Source organism: Hordeum vulgare, chromosome 5H, assembly GCF_904849725.1.
Source record: "Hordeum vulgare subsp. vulgare chromosome 5H, MorexV3_pseudomolecules_assembly, whole genome shotgun sequence".
In the NCBI taxonomy this organism is placed as follows: domain Eukaryota; kingdom Viridiplantae; phylum Streptophyta; class Magnoliopsida; order Poales; family Poaceae; genus Hordeum; species Hordeum vulgare.
In genome coordinates, this window is record NC_058522.1 from 549,692,017 (window position 1) to 549,715,686 (window position 23,670).

Below are 23,670 nucleotides of genomic sequence, written 5' to 3' on the forward strand. Positions count from 1 at the left end.
CCCCAACGGCTGTTTTACACTCCCCACTATATATACCCCCTCCCACTTCGTGAGAGGGTGTCCAACACAGCTAGAACACATCCAAGAACACCTTTCTTCTCACTCACTCTTGTCTAGACCAAATCTTAGACCCCAAGAGCATTTGTGAGTCCCTTTGAGTGTTGTTCCAATCAAAAGATAGATCGTCTCCTTCTCCTCCTTCCCACCAAAGTGATTTGTGATTTGAGCAAGTTTTGAGCAATCCCCGTGATCTTGTTACTCTTGGAGGTTGGAGACTCCTAGGCGGTAGGAGTCTTCGGAGAGGAATCAAACCATTGTGATTTCCCCTGGAAAGTTTGTGAAGGTTTGGAAGCCACCTCAAGGCTTACCACTAGTGGTTGAGAAACGCCTTCGTGGAGTTATCTCAAAGGGAGAATAGGGTGAGCCTTCGTGGTGTTGGTGTGCCTTGGTGGTAACATCCGCCCCTCTATCAGTGACGTAGCTTCCCTCCAAGGAAGTGAACATCGGGATACATCCTTGTCTCTCTTGGAGTTTCGGTTATTCCTAACCCTAACTCTATACTTGTGTTAATCCTTATTACGTACTTGTATTTGATTATTGTTTACCGCTTGCCTTACTTCACTCTAAATAGCTTACTCCTTGTCGTAGCAATTATTAGGCCTACACTCATATTCCGCACTTTTGCGTAAAATTGCTAAGTAATTATTAAAATTTGGAACTGTACCTATTCACCCCCCTCTAGGTCCATCTCGATCCTTTTCAATTGGTATCAGAGCCTCGTGCTCTATTCTTGTGGCTTAACCGCCCTAGAGCGAGATGGACGGGATTCCAGCTACGGTAGCTCTAGTGGAGAGGGACTAGACTTCCACGGAAGTCAAGTCTTTCACCTCTGAGGACCTGGAACGGGCCCTTGCCAAGCAAAAAGAGGAGCATGATGCTTATCTTGAGGCCTTGGTCCAAATAAGACTGGCATCATTAACCACGGGGACAGCCACGTCCCCGAGGGCCTCAGGGCCACATGTGCACGGTTCTTTATTTGGCCAACAACCTCCGGAAAGGAACCAAACCAGTGTCCCATGGCTTTATGCTAGATCTCAAATTGAGAAACCTAAGTACAATCCTGGAGGAAAACCTCCCTTGCTTGATGACAATTCCGATTTTGCTTTGTGGAGAGTTGGTATGCAGGATCATCTTAGGTACGCCAATGATGAGATGTTGGACATCCTCGAGCATGGGTACAATCCTGTAGATCCAAGGTGCCTCACTCCTAGAGAAACTTATGAAAAGCATCTCAATGACACTGCGACATGTGCATAAGAAAAGGAATGAATGACAAGCAACAGAGACCTTACATTCACATCACAAGTGCCAAGGAACTGTGGGATAGCATTATAAGGACCAAGACCGGTACCTCCACTCTTCGGCTTGCTCAATATGGAATTGCCAAGGGGCAATTACAGAATTTCTGTATGGAAACGGGTGAATCTCCCAAGCAACTGCTAGAACGGCTCATGACTCTCGCCGCAGACATTGAGTCATGTGACTGTGACAAGATGCAAGATGGCTTCAATCTGACCAAGAGATTTCTCTTGGACAAGTTACTTCATGCTCTTGCTCCGTATCACCATCAAATGGTATGGGACATGAGGCAACACCATGGTTTCAAAGAAATGACTCTAGATGACATCATATCCACTTTCCAATTATTTGAAGAGTCAAAGGCAAATGCAACAAAGCACCTTGCCATGCATGGCACTTCAACATCAAAGATCAATCTTGCTTTGAAAGCCAAGCATGAATGTGACGAAGAAGAAGAGGGTGATGATGACTGCGAAGATGGTGATGATGTTGACTCTGATTAAAGCCCATCTTATGAGGACATCGCTCTCTTTGTAAAGAAGTTCAGTGCAGGAAAATTCTAGGGAAGATTCCCAAAGAAAAAGGTACGGAAATGTACAACTGTGAGGAAACCAACCACTTCTCCAATGACTTCCCTTATGAGAAGAGAGAAGACAAACCAAGGTTTCCAAAGACCTTTGTAAAGAAGAAGTTGCCAAACCCTATGAACTCCAAGCTCAAGAGGACAGATGGAAGAGCAATGGTTGCACAAGAAGAATCAGATCCAGAAGACGTTGGTGGGGTTGCCAGAGTAGCTCAGGATACACAAAACACCTTGAGGCTAGTCTACAAAAGTGGTGATGTTGTTCACTACAGCTATATGAAAGACTACAAGGGCAACGCTCACAAGTGTTTGATGGCAAAGACTGCCATGGGAGATGAGGAAGACCAAAGCTCCCATGATAAGGTTAAGGTAACTCCACGGTTAAACTCTTTCAGTCTAGCTTCTACCCCATCTGATGAGTATCTTGATGCGGAAGATCACTATGAGGATAATGACTTAGATCATCCCATGTTTGCTAAAATAAACAAATTTATGTGCTCTCTTAAAGGAAAGAAGCTCACTATGTTTCGCATACTTATGGAAATGGTGAGTAAGCACACCAATACCATCAAGGAACTCGAAACCCTCGTCACTGAGGAGAAGGAAAGAAATGAAATCCTTGAGCAGAAAGTCATGTATGAGGAAGCACAAAATGATGCATTATGCTCAAAAGTAGGTGAAAACCTTGATAAACATGCTAATGATCTTGCCTCCTTGAAAAAGGTTGAATTTGTGTGCAAAGAGTTACTAAATGATAAAAACCGACTAGTGAACTCTCATGCTTCCCTTTCTAAGGACTGTGAGCGTCTATCCTTGTCTCTCAAAGACAAGGAAGATAAACTCACTGTTCTTACAAAGTGCTTTGAGGCACTCAAGGTTACTTATCTTGACACTTTAGATAAGGCTTACTCCTCACCTATTATTAATGTTGATACCTGCACTACTAACTCTAGTAGTGAACTGACATCTATCCTTGAGGAAAACTGTTCGCTAAAGGCACAGCTAGACAGAGGTCTCATGACATGTGCACAAGGACAAAATACTCTCAATGAGATCTTAAGTCGACACAATGGAGGCCTTGCCAAGGAAGGGCTTGGGTTCAACCCAAGCACTGCGAAGAAAAGTGCATCTCCTCTCAAGTGTACCACTCCGCTTAAAGAAATATTTGTACGAGAGGGACACAAGGAGAAAGGTAAGGTTGTGAGTGGGTCGGCCACTAGGGGTTCACCTACTCACAACAAGGCAACTGAATTCATGCCTCCATCCTATGTACTACGCAAATCAAAGGAAGGAGAGGTTTATGCTAAATTCGTTGGTCCCCGTAATGCATTCCGATTTTATGCTATTTGGGTCCCTAAGACTCTTGTAACTAATGTGAAAGGCCCCATGACGAAATGGGTACCTCAAACCAAGTCTTAATTCGTTACAGGTTGTTTTCTCTGGAGGAGCCAAATGGGTGATCGACAGTGGATGCACCAATCATATGACCGGAGATAGTAACTTGCTCTATGACTTCATGCAAGCCATTCGACCATACATGAGCATTCTATTTGGTGGAGGGTCGAAAGGGCAGGTAATTGGGTTGGGCAAGGTGGCAATCACTAATGACATGTCTATTGCAAATGTCATGCTTGTCCAATCTTTTCAATATCATTTACTTTCAGTTCGCCAATTGGCTTCTGTTGGTTATGACACATTATTCAGACTAACCGATGTGAAAGTCTTTAAGAGAGACACTCTCGAAGTGGCCTTCGTTGGAGAGTTGGATGGCAACCTTTACACGGTTGATTTCTCGAAAGAGAGCACCTTCCATACAACTTGTCTAATGGCCAAGGCCGACATGGGATGGTTGTGGCATCGCCGGCTCGCCCATGTCGGCATGAGAAATCTTCAAAATCTCTTAAACGACAATCACATCCTTGGACTAACAAATGTGTCTTTTAAGAAAGATCGTGTGTGCAGTGCATGCATAGCTGGGAAACAACACCAATCAAAACATCCACCCAAGAACATTGTATCCACTTCGAGGCTGTTAGAGCTCCTTCATGTGGATCTATTTGGGCCTCCTTCATGGGCAAGTCTTGGAGGGAAAAAGTATGGCCTAGTCATTGTTGATGATTACTCAAGATATACATGCGTGTTCTTTCTCAAGTCCAAGGACGAGACAAAGATCACCTTCATTGATTTTGCCAAACAAGCCCAGCGGAAGTTTGACAAGGACATCAATGCAATAAGAAGTGATAATGGCTCTGAGTTCAAGAACTACACCCTAGAAGAATTTCTTAGTGATGAGGGAATTGAACATCAGTACTCCGCACCTTACACCCCTCAGCAAAATGGTGTGGCAGAGAGGAAGAACCGGACACTTGTGGAAATGGCAAGCTCCATGTTAGACGAATACAAGTCACCACATAGTTTTTGGGCTGAGGCCGTCAACACAGCATGTCATGCATCAAACCGGCTCTTCCTTCGATCAATATTGGAGAAGACTCCATATGAGCTCCTAACTTGGAACAAGCCCAATGTTAAGTACTTTCGTGTGTTTGGATGCAAGTGTTTCATCCTCAACAAACGGGAATGGTTAGGAAAATTTCAATCCAAAACAACTGAAGGGATTTTTGTTGGCTATGGATCAAACTCTCACGCCTACAGAGTCTACAACAAATCCACTGGATGTGTTATAGAAACCTGTGACGTGACGTCTGATGAATTAAACCGCTCCCATGGGGAGAAAGTTGATCTAAATGATGCAGGTGAAGAAGACTCCTCACAAGATATCTTAAACATGGGTGTAGGTGCACTTCTTCCCATGGAACAAATACCCCATGATGATGATGAAGATGATGAAAGTATTTCTCATCCTCAAGACAATTCACTGCCCGTACCTCCACAAGATACTAGCACACATATCATGTCAGTTGTTGAGGATCAAGTGGGAGAACATGTCTCTCACTCTGATCACACTCAAGAACAAGTTTATCTTCAAGAGCTAGACCAAAGTATGGGTATGTTTGATGATGAACCTCAACAGGTGCAACGCGAAGAGGAATGTCTTCCTCTGCACATAAATGATCCATATGTTGAGGACGTTGATGATGGAAACGAAGCCGAACCTCGTGAAACCCTGACCTCCATCATGCCACGTGTGGACGGTCGTGTTGATATTGATCAAATCCTCACCGGCGTGTCGGAAGGTAGAGTGACTCGTAAACAATTAACAAACTTTTGTGCTCACTTTTCGTTTGTCTCTAGTACCATGCCACACAGGGTTCAGGATACATTGTGTGACAATGACTGGCTCCTTGCTATGCAAGAGGACTTAAACAGTTTTACACACAATGAAGTATGGTCATTGGTAGAACGACCAACTGAGGAACATAATGTCATTGGAACTAAATGGATTTTCAAGAACAAGGAAGATGAGAATGGGACTGTCCTACGCAACAAGGCAAGGTTAGTAGCACAGGGGTACTCCCAAGTTGAAGGTTTGGACTTTGGTGAAACTTTCGCCCCTGTTGCTCGTCTTGAATCCATTCGCATTTTATTGGCCTATGCTACTTTCAATGGTTTTACTTTGCATCAAATGGATGTGAAAAGTGCTTTTCTTAACGGTCCTCTACAAGAAGAGGTATATGTATCGCAACCACCTGGGTTTGTTGACCCTCACCACAAAGACCATGTATACAAACTTCACAAGGCTCCGTATGGCCTCAAACAAGCACCTCGTGCTTGGTACGATCAACTTAAGAAGTTCCTACTCGATGATGGATTTGTGGTGGGGGTGATCCATCCCACTCTTTTTACTAAGAGGGAAAATGGTGACTTGATCTTATGCCAAATCTATGTAGATGACATCATTTTTGGTTCTCCTAACATCCATTTGTGCAAGAAGTTTGCAACCTCCATGACCAAAACCTTTGAGATGTCACTCAACACGGACTTGAAGTTCTTTCTTGGGTTTCAAATACAACAATTTCAAGAAGGGATTTTCTTGGCTCAAACTAAGCACCTCAAGGACATCCTTGAAAAATTTGATATGAAAAATGCTAAACCAATGAAGACACCCATTGTGACAGCCCGATGCCGACGTTCCAGAAGATTCCCTCTCCTTCCGTTCTCGTTGTGTGGTTAGTTTAATTTGTTGCATTATCATCGCATCATGCGCATCATCTGCATTGCATCGGCATCTCCGTGCCGCCAGTTTTCAAACTTGCATCCGTTGTTAGTTGCCGGTTCGCGTCGTTGTCCGTTCTGAGCCCGACCGCACACGCACGCACCCGCGGCATTGTCGTAACCCTGTTTTAAAAGTGTGCGTAAAACTTTCTCTGATCGGGTTGAGATTTGACATGCGGTCCTATTTTATATAGCTAGGCCGCCTGACGAATTTAGTCGCGATCTGAGTTCGTCTGGTACCCGAACGGTCGACCGTAGCGGCACCGCATTCGGTCTATCATCGCACGTCTGTCGGTGTTTGAAACCCCGATGCCGGGCTGCCCGTTTTCCCTCTCATCTCCGCCTAGCCTCTCTGCACAGTGCACCGACCTGCGCGCAATCCAGTCCGAAAACCTCCCGGAACCCGAACGGGGCGATCGTGACCGTTGGGTCCGGATCAACCCCATTTTACCGCAAACAGTCATCAGTTTGTCCAATGGTCTCCTTAACCTAGTTTTTTTCCGACCGTCTGATTTAATAGGAGGGACCAAATAACCCCTAATCTAACCCAAGTCACCTAGTCTAAACCTAGACCAATCCCTAAAAATCCCCCCTGTCCTATAGCCGCCGCCTCCCACTCCAGGTCTCCTCCCACCTCGGGATCCCCCAGATCCAATCAGCAGCCAAACACCACAAGCCTTCGAGACAGCCTCCTCCCCTGCCTCCCGGACGCGTCCATGGATACTCGCAGCTCCCTTCGTCCGTGCGCAAGCAGCAACCAGGAGCCCGAGCTCTTCCTCGGCCTCGAGGAAGGCCAACTGCGTCCAAGCTTTGCCAAGTCTGCAGCAGCAGCCCGTGCATCTTCAGATGCCGCCGTCTCCAAGCAACAACCCGCCACGACCGAGCCCGTACTTCCATGGCCCCGTCCTCCCTGTGCCCCAGTGCCTCGTCGACCCCGCCGCCTCCAGGAGCTCTGGCCGCCGCCGTCGACCTCCCAGGCCAGATCCTCTCCCCTCCCCATCTCCTTCTTGCTCCTCCACCTCTCTCTAATATTCTCTTTCTCTCCCATTGCAATCAGGAGCAGCCATGGAGGCGCCGAGGTCCTTCAAGCCGTGCCTCGATCTACGGCTGCCGGTGACCGGAGTCGTCATCGAGCTCGGAAATGGGACCCCCTTGACCGGATCTACCCGGCCCGCCGGCAAAGAGCCCCATCGGAGCCGCCCTGCAATCTCCTGCGTCGCCCTCTGTTCGTCCCTGACGAACTGAGCTATGCAGGGTACGCCTACAGGTTGTGCGTTTTTTTTTCTTTTTACTATAGAACGTCCGAAGTTGTAGTTATAGAAAGCCTTGATGTTGTTCCCTTTCGCAAGCACGTTGTTAGCCGAGCTGGTAGCGAGCCGCACTCTGAACCAAGGGGTCTCGGGTTCGAATCCCAGACAACCCTGTTGTTTATTTGATTTTTGGTTCAGGTTCAGCGTGTTGCTTGTTCATGTAGCATAGGAATATCTTTTCCCACAAAAGAACCACCTTGCCCAGCTGGTCATCCAAGCGACCTAGCAAGCTAAGGTCCAGGGATCAAATCCTGCTGGCGCCCCTTTTGTTTTTTTTGTTTTTTTTCCTATTGCAGTAGGAGTAGAGTTAGTTTAGTTAGGTTAAGTTCCCATCTGTGGTCAGCTGTGCTGCAGTAGAATAGTGGTGTGGTGTTCTGCATAGGGTACGCTAGGTTTAGGGTTCGATTCCCCCTGCCCCCTTTTTATTTTCTTTTAGGTGTGTGTGTGAGCGCAGTGCTAGTGTGTTTGGTGTAGCGGTAGGGGTGTGTGTGTTGTCGGGGCATGGCCCACTTGCATACACCCATTAGGGCCCCTGGGGAGTATGACCAGTGGGACCCCCTGATGTTTATATGATTTTTATTTAGTTTAGTTTTTGTGATGTATTTCCAAATCTGGATTATTCCAGAAGAGGAATATGCCAAATCTGGCATATCAAGAACATCCCCTGTTCTTGTTATTAGCGGAGTTTGATCTTGTGTAGTTTTTCCTTTGCTGTTTCTGGTATTTTCTGCATGCATATATAGCAGTGTAATATATGGATTTGGGGTAGAAGAACCCAGTGAATCCAATCGTGGCACTGGATTCCAGTTGTGAGCATATAGTCAGAAGTGTCACTTTGTGATAAGGTGGCATTTGTTTATCGATGTAGGATGGTTTAAGTGCATCACTAGGAGTTGGGCATCCATGCATCATATTGGGTAGTGCATCCTGTTGTGCATGTGTTGTGGTGAATATTGTGTGTTGATTCTTGTTTCCATTTGCTTCGTCTCGTTAGAGTTCCGCAAGCGTGTCGGAAACGTGAGGATCCATTCAACCATGTCGGTTCGTCTGCTTCATGGAACCGTTCTTCTTCCAAGCGGGATCTCAGGCAAGATGACCATTTCCCCAGATACCATTACTATCATTGCCATGCTAGTTTTATCGCTTCTATCGATTACGTCTCGTTGCCTACCACATGTTAAATATCAGCCTCCCAACAATGCCATGAAAGCTTCAACCTGTTCAACCTAGCAAACCACTGATTGGCTATGTTACCGCTTGCTTATCCATGTTGTTAGCGTTGCCAATTGCAGGTACAGGTAAAGGTTACTTGACGCGAGCGCGTTGATTGTTCATTTGGAGTTGCTTCTGCTTCTTCTTCATCGATCTAGGAAGGGTTCCAGGCCGGCAGCCTGGGATAGCAAGGATGGACGTCGTTCTTCTTTTGTCGTTTATTTTCGTCCCTAGTCGGACCCTGCTCTTACTCTTGATGATTATGTAATGTACTGATGTGACTCTGATGTAGCCTGTGGCGAGTGTAAGCTAATTCCATATATCTCTTCTTTTCAGTACATGTACTTGTAACGATATCCGTTCTTGCGACATGACGAGATGCGTTTCTATCCCTGACGAGGCCCTCGTGCCAAATTGAGGATAGGGTCGCATCTTGGGCGTGACAAGTTGGTATCAGACCAGTACCGACCTAGGAGCCCCCTTGATTGATCGAATTTGGCCAAGTCGAGTCTAGTGAAAACTATTTGAGTCTTAGTTATATATCGGAGAGTAGGATTCTTTTTTCTCCTCTTCTATGCTATGGTGAGGAATCTTGACGTAATAATTTACTCTACTCCTTTTCTCACTCAAATTTTTTTAGGATCACGCGGATATATTTGGAATCTATATGATGCCGATGTGACGGAGTTCTGTCTTGGTGCCTCCTGTCTGACTTGATCTTCTTCCGGGGAGTTGAGCTCCAGGGGATTCTCGAGCACATCGTTATCATTCAGATTTCTTAGTACCTCAGAACGAAGGATGTTCGTAATTGCTTCAATACTAGTAGTGGTGAGATAATCCCGATGTCCCCAGTACTGGTGCAGATTGTTCGGGAGTACTGCCATACTTTGTATCGTTGTGATCACGAGGGTATGTAGTAGATGAAGGTCCGAGATTCTGGTCGTGTGTTGACGGATGTGATACAAGTGACGGGTTAGTATAGGAGTTGTGTGATTATTACTCCTTGTATCCGTGTACCAGATTGCATGACCAGATATTTCGGGAATTCATAGGTGGGAATTCAAGTAGTTGCTTATAGGACAATCTTCCAACAAATGCATGATGTTAGGTTGGGGTTCGACATCTAGTGGATTCGTTTGTTCACGGTCGACTTACAGCGGTACACGTTGTGTCTTAAAGAGTCCTTGTAGCTTGCTAAGACTCGGGGACGCTTCGTATGTCGTGTGCACTGCCTTGCACTTGATGGCTACTGTAAAATCGAGCCCGTGCGATCCTGTCCACGAAAATATCGGACGAAATCTTTCTCATGAGTTTGTTCTAGCTTGTTTCATAAGCCTCATCCCTTTGTTTTGCTGAATGTGGTAATTCAAGTTGCTTCGATGTCAAGTGGTGATTTCAGATCTTTCCTAAGAGGTGTTCTCATATTTTTATGAGAGTATTAATTCTTTTGCTCTATCAGATTGTCTTATCAATTCTTGTCTACCGGAGTTGTCATGTTAATTTTTTTTCAACCGGTGTCCTTCTCTTTAGTGAATTCAATCCTCTCCAATTTTTGCAAGATCATTCTCTCGTTTTATTCCGCAGTTCATCTCATCTGTCCCATGTTGTCTTTGTTTTCCCGCCCTCCCACCTTTTTTCGCAGTGGCTCAATTTTCTTTTCATTATGCTTCCGTTGTGTGTTCTTTTCTCTCTTACCCGGTGATTCATTGTGAAGATTCTCAGGAGTCGAATTCATCATTTCTTCATTTTGTTCTTTTCCGGTGAATTCAATTTAGTTGTCTGTGTTCATCATATCCTTTTCATACTTGTAATTATTTCCTATGTTGGAAATTTTTATCAGTCTATTTTCTTGTTGTTATTTCTCTCTATTCTATCCGGAGCGTTAAAGTTATCTCAGAATTCTTGTTCTCAATTCTTTAATTATTTCGGGGTGCTAACCTCATCTAGTTCTCTTCATACCGGTGCAATATCTATCGTTCTAAGAAATCTTTTCATCGGTGGTTTCTTTGAGTGGGCCCATAACCCACAGGTTCTTTCCCAGGATCTTTCCTGGCTCTTTTAATTTCTTTCCGGAGATCTTTAATTCTTTTCAACTATGATGTAAGTATGAATTTCATCAGTCATATCCCTTCTCCAAGGCCTATTTGAATTAATTGTCTTATTTCGCTCAACCTTGCATTCTTCTTTATTCCGGAGTGTCTCAACTATTCTTGCTGATGTTCTTCTCGTCATTCTCTCCATTGAAGATTCGAAGGAGTGTTTCTCTCAGTCTTTTTCCATTCTTGTGAAGATTGTCATCTCAGCTTCACGTTATCCTCTCATTTGTTGTCAATCATGAGTATCCCTTTCTTGCTATTCGGTGCATTCTGAATTGTTTTCATTCTCGATCCTCCGAAGGCCATCATTTCAAAAGATTCTTCGTTCTCAGCTTTTAGCTTTCATCCTCAATTCTTCTCAATTGTTATCTCTTCGTTCGTCTCGGTTATTCCGACGCTTTGTTCAAGTTTTCTCTCAGGTGGTTCATGATCTCTTCATTCTCTTGCATCTCCATTAATTCTTGGTTGCCTCATTTATTTCAATTCTCACCGGTGCCTCTTTCAAGATTTCTTCTAGTTTGTGCTTATATTTCTCCTTAATCATTTCAAGAAGAATAAGTGGTATGCTAGATCCGTTGCTTGTCATCAATTTAACTTGATGAAGGATAAGCATAACATAATTCTTATTCTTGTTATTCCTTCTTCCAAGTGATTTCAATTCTTCTTACGGAGTGCCTCACGATATCAATTCTCTTCTCTAGTGTTCTTATCTTTCTTTTCCGGAGTTCCAATTTTTCTCAAGTATCTCTTCATGTTGCTTCATCTAAATCCTGGCAAGGTCATAATTTTATTCTTTTCTACCTTCATATCTTTGCATCGTTCATTTGTATACGGAGGTCCTTCTTGGTGGTGCATCAAGGTTTTAATCCATTATCAAGTGTTCTTCAAGATTCTTGTTGGAGAACCTCAAGTATCCTTTCTCTTGCATTTCTATGTGCAATTGTTCTTTCCTTATCCTTGAGGTGGTATTATAGCATTTTTGTTAGTGTAGGAGTCTCGAAGAGATTTCCTTTCAAGAATGAGATAATTAAACCCACCAATTCTATGATCATGAGATATTTTCAACCCATGATTTCTTCATTGAGCTATCTTGGTTTGGACTTCACCTAAAACTTTTCCTATGGATTGTGCTATCATGGTGCTTGTCATTAATCCGAGTTCTCAATGTATCCTCTTGGTGTAAGAAATTGTTCATATCTTGTTTCTCCCAATCAATCCTTGTTTCTGTCAGTGGCTGGTTGTCAACTCGTTGTTTGAAAAGGTCTCCATAAGCCCACTACTATCTTGTTCTTTTCGTTGTTGTTTTCCAACAACTTCGTTCAATTCTCCTTGCAAGGATGCTTGCCAAGTTCATTTGAGTTAGTAGTGGTCATTCTCTCTTCATTCTCTTCTTCCGTATGAGCTAGTTCCTATTCTATTGTTCCGGAGGCATTGTGATGTTGCTCTTTTGGGTCTATTATGTTGTTCTGTCAAGATCATGGTGTTCCCTTGTTATATTTAGTTGTTGGTTGTGAATATTGTCTAATTCTCCTACCTTTTCGAATTTTTTGTCCCATTTTCCTACCGAAGTGCTGCCGAAATTTTTCGTGAGTTCTGGCTTCTTTCTCATGTCATTCCTCATCTCCTTGCAACCTTCAAGGGTCGTTGGTTTCACTCGTTTGTCAAAGAAGCGACTAAGTTTTTACCTCTTGTTCTTTCTCATCCTCTCCCCCTTTCATTCTTGGATCTCGGGGCGAAATCCTCTTGTAGTGTAGGAGAGTTGTGACAGCCCGATGCCGACGTTCCAGAAGATTCCCTCTCCTTCCGTTCTTGTCGTGTGGTTAGTTTAATTTGTTGCATTATCATCGCATCATGCGCATCATCTGCATTGCATCGGCATCTCCGTGCCGCCAGTTTTCAAACTTGCATCCGTTGTTAGTTGCCGGTTCGCGTCGTTGTCCGTTCCGAGCCCGACCGCACACGCACGCGCCCGCGGCATCATCGTAACCCTGTTTTAAAAGTGTGCGTAAAACTTTCTCTGGTCGGGTTGAGATTTGACGTGCGGTCTTATTTTATATAGCTAGGCCGCCTGACGAATTTCGTCGCGATCGGAGTTCGTCTGGTACCCGAACGGTCGACCGTAGCGGCACCGTATTCGGTCTATTGTCGCACGTGTGTCGGTGTTTGAAACCCCGATGCCGGGCTGCCCGTTTTCCCTCTCATCTCCACCTAGCCTCTCTGCACAGTGCACCGACCTGCGCGCAATCCAGTCTGAAAACCTCCCGGAACCCGAACCGGGCGATCGTGACCGTTGGGTCCGGGTCAACCCCATTTTACCGCAAACAGTCATCAGTTTGTCCAATGGTCTCCTTAACCTAGTTTTTTTCCGACCGTCTGATTTAATAGGAGGGACCAAATAACCCCTAATCTAACCCAAGCCACCTAGTCTAAACCTAGACCAATCCCTAAAAATCCTCCCCCTGTCCTATGGACGCCGCCACCCACTCCAGGTCTCCTCCCACCTCGGGATCCCCCAGATCCAATCAGCAGCCAAACACCACAAGCCTTCGAGACAGCCTCCTCCCCTGCCTCCCGGACGCGTCCATGGATGCTCGCGGCTCCCTTCGTCCGTGCGCAAGCAACAACCAGGAGCCCGAGCTCTTCCTCGGCCTCGAGGAAGGCCAACTGCGTCCAAGCTTTGCCAAGTCTGCAGCAGCAGCAGCCCGTGCATCTTCAGATGCCGCCGTCTCCAAGCAACAGCCCGCCACGACCGAGCCCGTACTTCCATGGCCCCGTGCTCCCCGTGCCCCAGTGCCTCGTCGACCCTGCCGCCTCCAGGAGCTCTGGTCGCCGCCGTTGACCTCCCAGGCCAGATCCTCTCCCCTCCCCATCTCCTTCTTGCTCCTCCACCTCTCTCTAATATTCTCTTTCTCTCCCGTTGCAATCAGGAGCAGCCATGGAGGCGCCGAGGTCCTTCAAGCCGTGCCTCGATCTACAGCTGCCGGTGACCGGAGTCGTCATCGAGCTCGGAAATGGGACCCCCTTGACCGGATCTACCCGGCCCGCCGGCAAAGAGCCCCATCGGAGCCGCCCTGCAATCACCTGCGTCGCCCTCTGTTCGTCCCTGACGAACTGAGCTATGCAGGGTACGCCTACAGTTTGTGCGTATTTTTTTTTCTTTTTACTATAGAACGTCCGAAGTTGTAGTTATAGAAAGCCTTGATGTTGTTCCCTTTCGCAAGCACGTTGTTAGCCGAGCTGGTAGCGAGCCGCACTCTGAACCAAGGGGTCTCGGTTTCGAATCCCAGACAACCCTGTTGTTTATTTGATTTTTGGTTCAGGTTCAGCGTGTTGCTTGTTCATGTAGTATAGGAATATCTTTTCCCACAAAAGAACCACCTTGCCCAGCTGGTCATCCAAGCGACCTAGCAAGCTGAGGTCCAGGGATCAAATCCTGCTGGCGCCCCTTTTGTTTTTTTTGTTTTTTTTCCTATTGCAGTAGGAGTAGAGTTAGTTTAGTTAGGTTAAGTTCCCATCTGTGGTCAGCTGTGCTACAGTAGAATAGTGGTGTGGTGTTCTGCATAGGGTACGCTAGGTTTAGGGTTCGATTCCCCCTGCCCCCTTTTTATTTTCTTTTAGGTGAGTGTGTGAGCGCAGTGCTAGTGTGTTTGGTGTAGCGGTAGGGGTGTGTGTGTTGTCGGGGCATGGCCCACTTGCATACACCCATTAGGGCCCCTGGGGAGTATGACCAGTGGGACCCCCTGATGTTTATAAGATTTTTGTTTAGTTTAGTTTTTGTGATGTATTTCCAAATCTGGATTATTCCAGAAGAGGAATATGCCAAATCTGGCATATCAAGAACATCCCCTGTTCTTGTTATTAGCGGAGTTTGATCTTGTGTAGTTTTTCCTTTGCTGTTTCTGGTATTTTCTGCATGCATATATAGCAGTGTAATATATGGATTTGGGGTAGAAGAACCCAGTGAATCCAATCGTGGCACTGGATTCCAGTTGTGAGCATATAGGCAGAAGTGTCACTTTGTGATAAGGTGGCATTTGTTTATCGATGTAGGATGGTTTAAGTGCATCATTAGGGGTTGGGCATCCATGCATCATATTGGGTAGTGCATCCTGTTGTGCATGTGTTGTGGTGAATATTGTGTGTTGATTCTTGTTTCCATTTGCTTCGTCTCGTTAGAGTTCCGCAAGCGTGTCGGAAAAGTGAGGATCCGTTCAACCACGTCGGTTCGTCTGCTTCATGGAACCGTTCTTCTTCCAAGCGGGATCTCAGGCAAGATGACCATTTCCCCAGATACCATTACTATCATTGCCATGCTAGTTTTATCGCTTCTATCGATTACGTCTCGTTGCCTACCACATGTTAAATATCAGCCTCCCAACAATGCCATGAAAGCTTCAACCTGTTCAACCTAGCAAACCACTGATTGGCTATGTTACCGCTTGCTTATCCATGTTGTTAGCGTTGCCAGTTGCAGGTACAGGTAAAGGTTACTTGACGCGAGCGTGTTGATTGTTCATTTGGAGTTGCTTCTTCTTCTTCTTCTTCATCGATCTAGGAAGGGTTCCAGGCCGGCAGCCTGGGATAGCAAGGATGGACGTCGTTCTTCTTTTGTCGTTTATTTTCGTCCCTAGTCAGACCCTGTTCTTACTCTTGATGATTATGTAATGTACTGATGTGACTTTGATGTAGCTTGTGGCGAGTGTAAGCCAATTCCATATATCTCTTCTTTTCAGTACATGTACTTGTAACGATATCCATTCTTGCGACATGACAAGATGCACTTCTATCCCTGACGAGGCCCTCGTGCCAAATTGAGGATAGGGTCGCATCTTGGGCGTGACACCCATGGACACAGATGTAGTTCTAAATGAAGACACCAACGATATTCCTTTTGATCCATCTACTTACCGCTCCATGATTGGTTCGCTACTTTATCTCTGCGCATCTAGACCGGACATCATGTTAAGTGTAGGCATATGTGCTAGATTTCAAGCTTCCCCTAGGGAAAGCCATCATACGGCGGTTAAGCATATTCTTAGATACCTTGTTCACAGCCCAAAGTTAGGCTTATGGTACCCTAAGGATGCAAAGTTCGATCTTATTGGGTACTCCGATGCGGATTGGGCCGGTGACAAAGTGGGACGGAAATCCACTTCCGGTGCATGTCAGTTTCTTGGACGCTCCTTGGTAAGTTGGTCCTCGAAAAAGCAGAACTGTGTTTCTCTCTCCACGGCCGAGGCCGAATATATTGCAGCCGCAAGCTGTGCAACCCAACTGCTATGGATGAGGCAAACCCTAAAGGATTATGGTATCACGTATCGACACGTTCCTCTTCTCTGTGATAATGAAAGTGCCATAAAGATCTCCGAGAACCCCATTGATCACCCTCGCACAAAACATATTGATATTAGGTATCATGTCTTGAGGGACCATGTGCAAAAGGGTGACATTGATATTACCCATGTGGGTACCGACATGCAGCTCGCTGACATTTTCACCAAGCCACTTAGCATAGCTAGGTTCTGTCAACTTAGGCGTGAACTTGGTATCTTCGAGCTTGATAACATAACTTGAAACTTTGCACACATACACACACTCACATTATGTTTGTGTCTTGATGTGGGCATGCATTTAGGGGGAGTGGGTCATAATTTTGTGTTTTGAGCTTACAAAGTATGCATAAATCCACTTCTGTCCACAAGTAGTATATGTAATGCTTGTAGGCAACTATGTTCGTGCTCTTTGCGAGAAACCATGAAAAATCATCATCTCATCATCACAAATTCCAGAATCAGCCTCTGCCTCCTCCTCTCTCTCGGTCGTCCGACGTGTCTCGGACTTCTGGCGGCTTACCTCATTCCGGACGTCCGACCAGTGTCGGTCGTCCGACGGCAAAATCCTCTCCGGACGTCCGACGCCTGTCGGACGTCCGACGCATCGGGGCCTATAAATAGCTGGGCGCGGGGCTGAGCTTTGCCCTAGCCCTCACGCGCCCCCTTTTTCCCCTGCAGCCGCCGCCGCCAGCTCCAGGAGCGCTCGCCCGCGCCGCCACTCCCGAGATCTGCCTGATCTCCTCCGCGGATCCTTCTCTTCTTCCTCTTCTTCCTCCGCGGGATCCGTCTATAGGTATCTTCTCCGTTCCCCTCGCGTTTGGTTCCCTCTCTCCCAAGTCCACGTGTTCGTTCGTAAGGTTTGACCATGTTCGTTCCTCATTAGGGGTTTCCATCCGTGTAGGTTGTTGTGCACCATGCCCAAGGTTAAGCACGCCGCCCGGAAGGACATTGCTGGCTCATCCGCTCGTGCCCCTACTGGCACGGGGTTGGACTCGGAAGGGCAACGTCGTCCCTTCAAACGGACTATCTGGCGTCCTCCGTCTCCACAGCTCCCCTCGTCGTCTGATGGTGATGGCTCTGACTTCGAGGATGAGCTTGCCGCCGAGGACCTTGCTGACCAGCCCGCCGATCGGAGGTCCATGCCAAAGCCCGGGACTCGCAGGGCGTCCTATATGCCACCACCTCCTCCTGCTCAGCCTGCAGGTGAAGCTCGTTGCATCTCACTTGAACCCCCTCCTACCTTAGGTCGTGAAGTCACGAACTTCACCACACTTGCCAAGTCTTCATACCTCACTTTCCGCCGCGACATTGATCAATTCTCTGTCATACGTGACTCTACGGACTCACGTTTCCGCACACACGTCCAGGCGGACATTTTTTCTACAGTCATAGTTCCTAAGGGTCTCTCTGTTCATCACTTCATAGATCTTGAGCATATTCGCATGCACCCGGCGAAACACCCGGGTGCCATTGAGCTTATTGAGGCATCGGGGCTTGCCGCCCCGTTTGCTTTTCATCTCGATTTTAACGCTGCTGCCATTCACCAGTTCTATGCCACATGCTTCTTTGCTCCAAACCACACTGTTAGCTGGATCACCTCCGACGTTCGCTTCACAGCTTCTTATGATACGTTTGTTGCCGCACTTGGTTTCCCCAACTCCGGCTTCAAAATACATAGGAATGATCCTAACCATCCACCTAAGTCCATTGAGGCGTGTGGGTATCTCCTCAAACCACTCCATGAGCTTGATGCGGATGAACGCATGAAGGATCTTAACCAGGTATCCATCTGGCATTGACCTTACTTTATCATCTTTCAGTGTCTTATTCGTACCATCTATCCCAAGATGGGTGATAAGGGCTCTTGCAGTGGGTACTGTATTGACATCATGTCACACTTGTACGAGCACCCCAAAAGCAAAATTAATGTGCCTCACTTTCTGTGGCATGAGATTCGGCTTGCTAGTTTTCAATACAAGCGAGCTTTTCCTCATGCCCCCTTCATCCAGGCTCTAATTAATCATGTTACTGATTTCTCTGTTGCTGTCACTCACACACATCGCATGTGGGTCATTCCCGATCACATGGCGGATAACTATGCTCCCAAGAAAACCCCATCCACCACATCCACTCGCCGCACTGCTGCTCGGTCAGCAACCCCCTCATCTAGCTCCGCTCCTCTCGGTCGCTTTGCCAAATTCATTGGCAAGGCACATTCTGCTATGATGAAGGCCGTCTCTTTCCAGTGTGGTCAAACCCATGATGTGGTTTCTCGCCTAGTCTCCTCCAAGAATTCCCTCAAGGCTCGCCTGAGAGACTCGGGCGCTCTTGATGTGAGTGATGATGAGGCCCTTCCTGCTGCTCCTCCTTCTAACTTTGGCTTCCCATCTGGTCCTGAGTGGGCTGATTTCCTTGACGAGGCTGGTGGCAGTGGCTTGCCTGACGATGAGGATGATGCTGATGATGATGCTGATGAGCTCTGAGCTTGGTTGATGCTGTTGGTGCCTCCCTTTTTGGTACTTGGTGCCAAAGGGGGAGTAATGTATCATAGTTTTTAGTCTTTGGAGATTTAGTCTAAATTTGCATGGTTGAGTATTGTAATGGATAAACTCATGTATGGCTACTTATGAATGTTGTGGTTGCTACGGATTGCTATGATATCATCATAGGCTATTATGTTTTTGCTCCACTACTTCTATGATGATCTATTGTCTTTCTATGATGATCTATTATCTTTACATGATGATCCATTATATGTTCGATACACACATTAAAAGGGAGCTCCGATATTTTATCATGCACATACTAAGAGGGAGCTCCGTACTAAATCTCTCCAAGGCTATAATGTATGTTAAATCTTCTTGAGACCTATGTATATGTTGTCATCAACTACCAAAAAGGGGGAGATTGAAAGTGCATGCTATGCCCCTAAATGACTTTTGGTGTTAATGACAACACATCCATAGGAAACTAATCCTATTTGTTGAGTGTATCTCAGGATGGCAAGTAGTTTAGTAGATTGAGAATTATGTGCCAAAGGTGGTCTGAGAAGATCGGGATTTATATGTCAAGAAGGCTCGGGATGGAGAAAAGATGATGTAGACTATCCTTTTGAGTTTACTATTCTTGAGTATAGGGATCCCGCACTATTAAGAGGGGATCACAGGTTTTGCGATGAACTTGCTCATACCACATCTTCACTATTCTGCTCAATACCACATACTCTCTACCCTGCTCCTATCTCAAAACAGGTCTAGTGCCTCGGACTTCTGGCTCCCTCCGGATGTCCAAGGGCTGATCAAGGGTCGGACGACCGTCAGGCTTCAGAAATCCGGAGCTCTGCACCAGAAGAACTTGAGCCCTATAACTCGGATTTCTGGCTCCCTCCGGACATCCGAGGGCCGGTCGACCGACAAGCTTCAGAAATCCGGAGCCCTACACCAGAAGAACGTGAGCTCTATAACTCGGATTTACGGCTCCCTCCGGACGTCCGAGGGCCGGACGTCCGACCCCTTCGGAAATCCGGAACCTTGCACCAGAAGAAGTTGGGTCGAATAACTCGGATTTCCGGCCTTCTCCGGACGTCCGGTCCCTGTTCAACTCACAGTGTTTCCAGACATATCTACAGCTCTCGGACGAACGACCACTGTCGTACGTCCGACCCCTTGCGGATGCCCGGACTTCCGTAAACTGCCGGATGTCCGAACCCTGTGTGACTTAAAGTGTCCCCAACGGCTGTTTTACACTCCCCACTATATATACCCCCTCCCACTTCGTGAGAGGGTGTCCAGCACAGCTAGAACACATCCAAGAACACCTTTCTTCTCACTCACTCTTGTCTACACCAAATCTTAGATCCCAAGAGCATTTGTGAGTCCTTTTGAGTGTTGTTCCAATCAAAAGATAGATCGTCTCCTTCTCCTCCTTCCCACCAAAGTGATTTGTGATTTGAGCAAGTTTTGAGGAATCCCCGTGATCTTGTTACTCTTGGAGGTTGGAGACTCCTAGGCGGTAGGAGTCTTCGGAGAGGAATCAAACCATTTTGATTTCCCCCGGAAAGTTTGTGAAGGTTTGGAAGCCACCTCAAGGCTTACCACTAGTGGTTGAGAAACGCCTTCGTGGAGTTATCTCAAAGGGAGAATAGGGTGAGCCTTCATGGCGTTCGTGTGCCTTCGTGGTAACATCCGCCCCTCTAACTGTGACGTAGCTTCCCTCCAAGGAAGTGAACATCGGGATACATCCTTGTCTCTCTTGGAGTTTCGGTTATTCCTAACCCTAACTCTATACTTGTGTTAATCCTTATTACGTACTTGTATTTGATTATTGTTTACCGCTTGCCTTACTTCACTCTAAATAGCTTACTCCTTGTCGTAGCAATTATTAGGCCTACACTCATATTCCGCACTTTTGCCTAAAATTGCTAAGATATTATTAAAATTTGGAACTGTACCTATTCAGCCCCCTCTAGGTCCATCTCGATCCTTTTCACCAGAGCTATTAAGAGCCTGGTTGGCCAGAAAGCGGATGACATAGGAGTCATTGCGCTAGCTCCTTTCTCTGCTAGCCACCCGGTACCTGAGCTAAGCCGTCTCCAATACTTCTTATGAGTTATCATTTCTTCTTATCTTGTTTTAGCATCTAATATGTCGGCTTATCATTTGCAGCCTGATCATGAATGGTGGAAAACAAACTACCAGGATCCCCACACTCCCGAGGAGGAAGTGGAAGAGAAGGAAGATGAGGAAACAAAGGAGGTAGAGCTCGATTCTTTAGGCGGGCTCTTTAATAATCTTGTTGATGCTGATTCTTCTTAGGATGGTTCTGGCGGGACTGAGCTAGTAGATCCATAGCTAACTCCCAGCATCTCTGACTCTTAGACTCTTGGGAGAAGGAGGACCTGACTTTCTATTCGAAAGGTTCCTTCTTCACATACATCTGCTCAGTTGGATCGACAATTATCTTTGAAGATAACATAGTATGCTGCAAGTAAGAAATGGCAAACTCGAAGCTTCGTCTCGAAAGATCTCCATGAAGGGCTCTCTCTTGAGACGTCACCTCGCCGAGTTCACGAGACTGCGGAATCCATCCCCTCTGGTTCATGCCCTCAGTCAGGGAAGGTGATATCTGACTAGTAGAAAACAGGGCTATAGTCCCGATTGGTAAGGGCATATAGTCCCGGTTCACCAACCAGGACTATTAACTTGGGACTAAAGACCCCCCTAGTCCCGGTTTGCCACGAGCCGGGACAAATACCCTTCCACGTGGCTGGGAGCGTGCGTGGCATGGCCGAAATATTTAGTCCCGATTGGTAACACCAACCGGGACTACATGCTTTGGTGATTTGGGGGCTTTGTGGTTTATTGTTTGTTTTTTATTTTCATTTTCTGTTTTCCATTTAATTCTTTTTCATTTAGAACATATCTTATGCTAGTACATACTGTACACGTTATGCATATATCATAGGATTTCTCGTAGGACCAATCATATATCATAGAATTTCTCGTACGACCATGCATATTATAACACACACACACACACACACACATATATATATACAATTTGGTATATACAATTTCTCCTACAACTTCCAGATCACTTACATGCATGCATTAATTGGTGAAGTGGTATTCTCCATTGGATCTATGACTTTCTCCAGCAAAAATCCCGAAATTTCCTCTTGAAGTGCTCGTATGTGTTCTGTTCGGAGGAGTTCCTCCGGCTTCTCCAACATCTTTTAAAGAAGGATACCATTATGAATATTTTATATGTGCGTATATATATTAGACCACGATATAAAAATTGTGAATACTGTTTACGTACCTCAATAGTTCGTGGGTTTTTGACCCGTTCGGTCATAAAGCGAATGTTCTCGCAAACATAGTATGCAAATAGATTATTCCCCGGTTCCTGGCGCATGCAATACTTTACAAGAATAAAATTCAGTCAAATAATAATCAAGCATTATAATGGTATTGAAACTAGAACTAAAGAGATGCGTGGACGTAGCTAGTACTACTTAATTACCCTGGACGTTGTCCATCGCAGATTTGGTTTCCATTCACCGTGAACATTCTTGATGAACCTGATCCAAACCCTGCCCGACAAAGAAAAAGAATAAAAGGAGTCATTGATTAATTGATATCAGGAAATGAACTAAAGAGGCCTACATAGTGCGATAATGATTGAAATTACCGATCGAGCATCAACTTTAGGGACATGTACCCGTCCTCATCTTTTCTTAGTGAGTCCAGTACGTGAACATTTCCCTCGTCAACCATAATGACTAGCAGGATCGAGTGGAATCTGCGTTGTATAAGCGGGCATGCATGCAACTCATCAAGACCTATACATAAACTTAACATCGATCGGGTAAGAAAAATAGAATCAATAGTACTAGAAAGTAACACTCACCTGAAGTTGTAAGGAAATAATAAATTTTTATTGTGACTTAGTATCTCTAAAACCGAAACAAGTTCTCTTCTGTATCTTTTGGTAATTCTATTACCGCCTTCTCATAAATGCTATTCGGGTCAATGAAGGCAATGGCATATACTCCATCTTTTTTATTTCAAACATATTCATTCTGCATAACACCACACACAAAAGAATAGTGAGGATAATTAGAGGAAAATGAACGAGCCAATGAGCTAGGGACTTGAATTACAGAAAGAAATCACTTACAGAAAATAGCAACTGACGAGAGATTTGCCGAGTGCGTCTTGATTGTATAACTGCCAAAATTCTGGATTGTCAATCCACAAATCTTTTTCATTGAAGAAATGTTGTGCCTTGACTTTCACCATGAGGCACGTATGCCCGAGTTATGCTTCCTTCATGTACCATCTATGGAGTATGTACATTTTCATTGATAGATGCTTGACAAGCTCAGGCCTGACGAGAGGTTTGTTGGGTTGAAATGTCCATACTAGTTGGTTATCCCCTTTCACCGTGGGAATGTTCTCGTTGCCTAGGAGTTGTGAAAAAGTGACAACGGCCTCTCTAGCCATCTCTTTAGCAACATCGGGATCGATTACAAACACATCGGTACTCACCTTGAGCGGCGGGAATGATTGCACCGACTGTTTTCCCAGCTGGGGAATGATTGAAATGCTTGCCTTCTTTTCTTAAGAGATGCTTGATCGGAAGAAATCGAGGATGTCCTAGGTAGACATTTTTCTTACATTTATCCAAGTATATATTTTCGGTATCATGTAAACAGTGCGTGCATGCATGGTATCCCTTGTTTGTCTGTCCTGAAAGGTTACTAAAAGCAGGCCAATCATTGATGGTTACAAATAACAACACTCGTAGGTCAAATTCCTGTTGTTTGTGCTCATCCCACACAGTACAACTTTGATATCCCACAGCTGTAAAAGTTCTTCAACTAATGGCCTCAGGTACACATCAATGTCATTACCGGGTTGCTTGGGGCCTTGGATGAGCACTGACATCATAATGAACTTCCGCTTCATGCATAACCAGAGAGGAAGGCTATAGATACATAGAGTCACGGGTCAGGTGCTATGATTGTTGCTATGCTCCCCAAAAGGATTAATGCCATCTATACTTAAACCAAACCAACAGTTCCTTGGGTCATCTGCAAA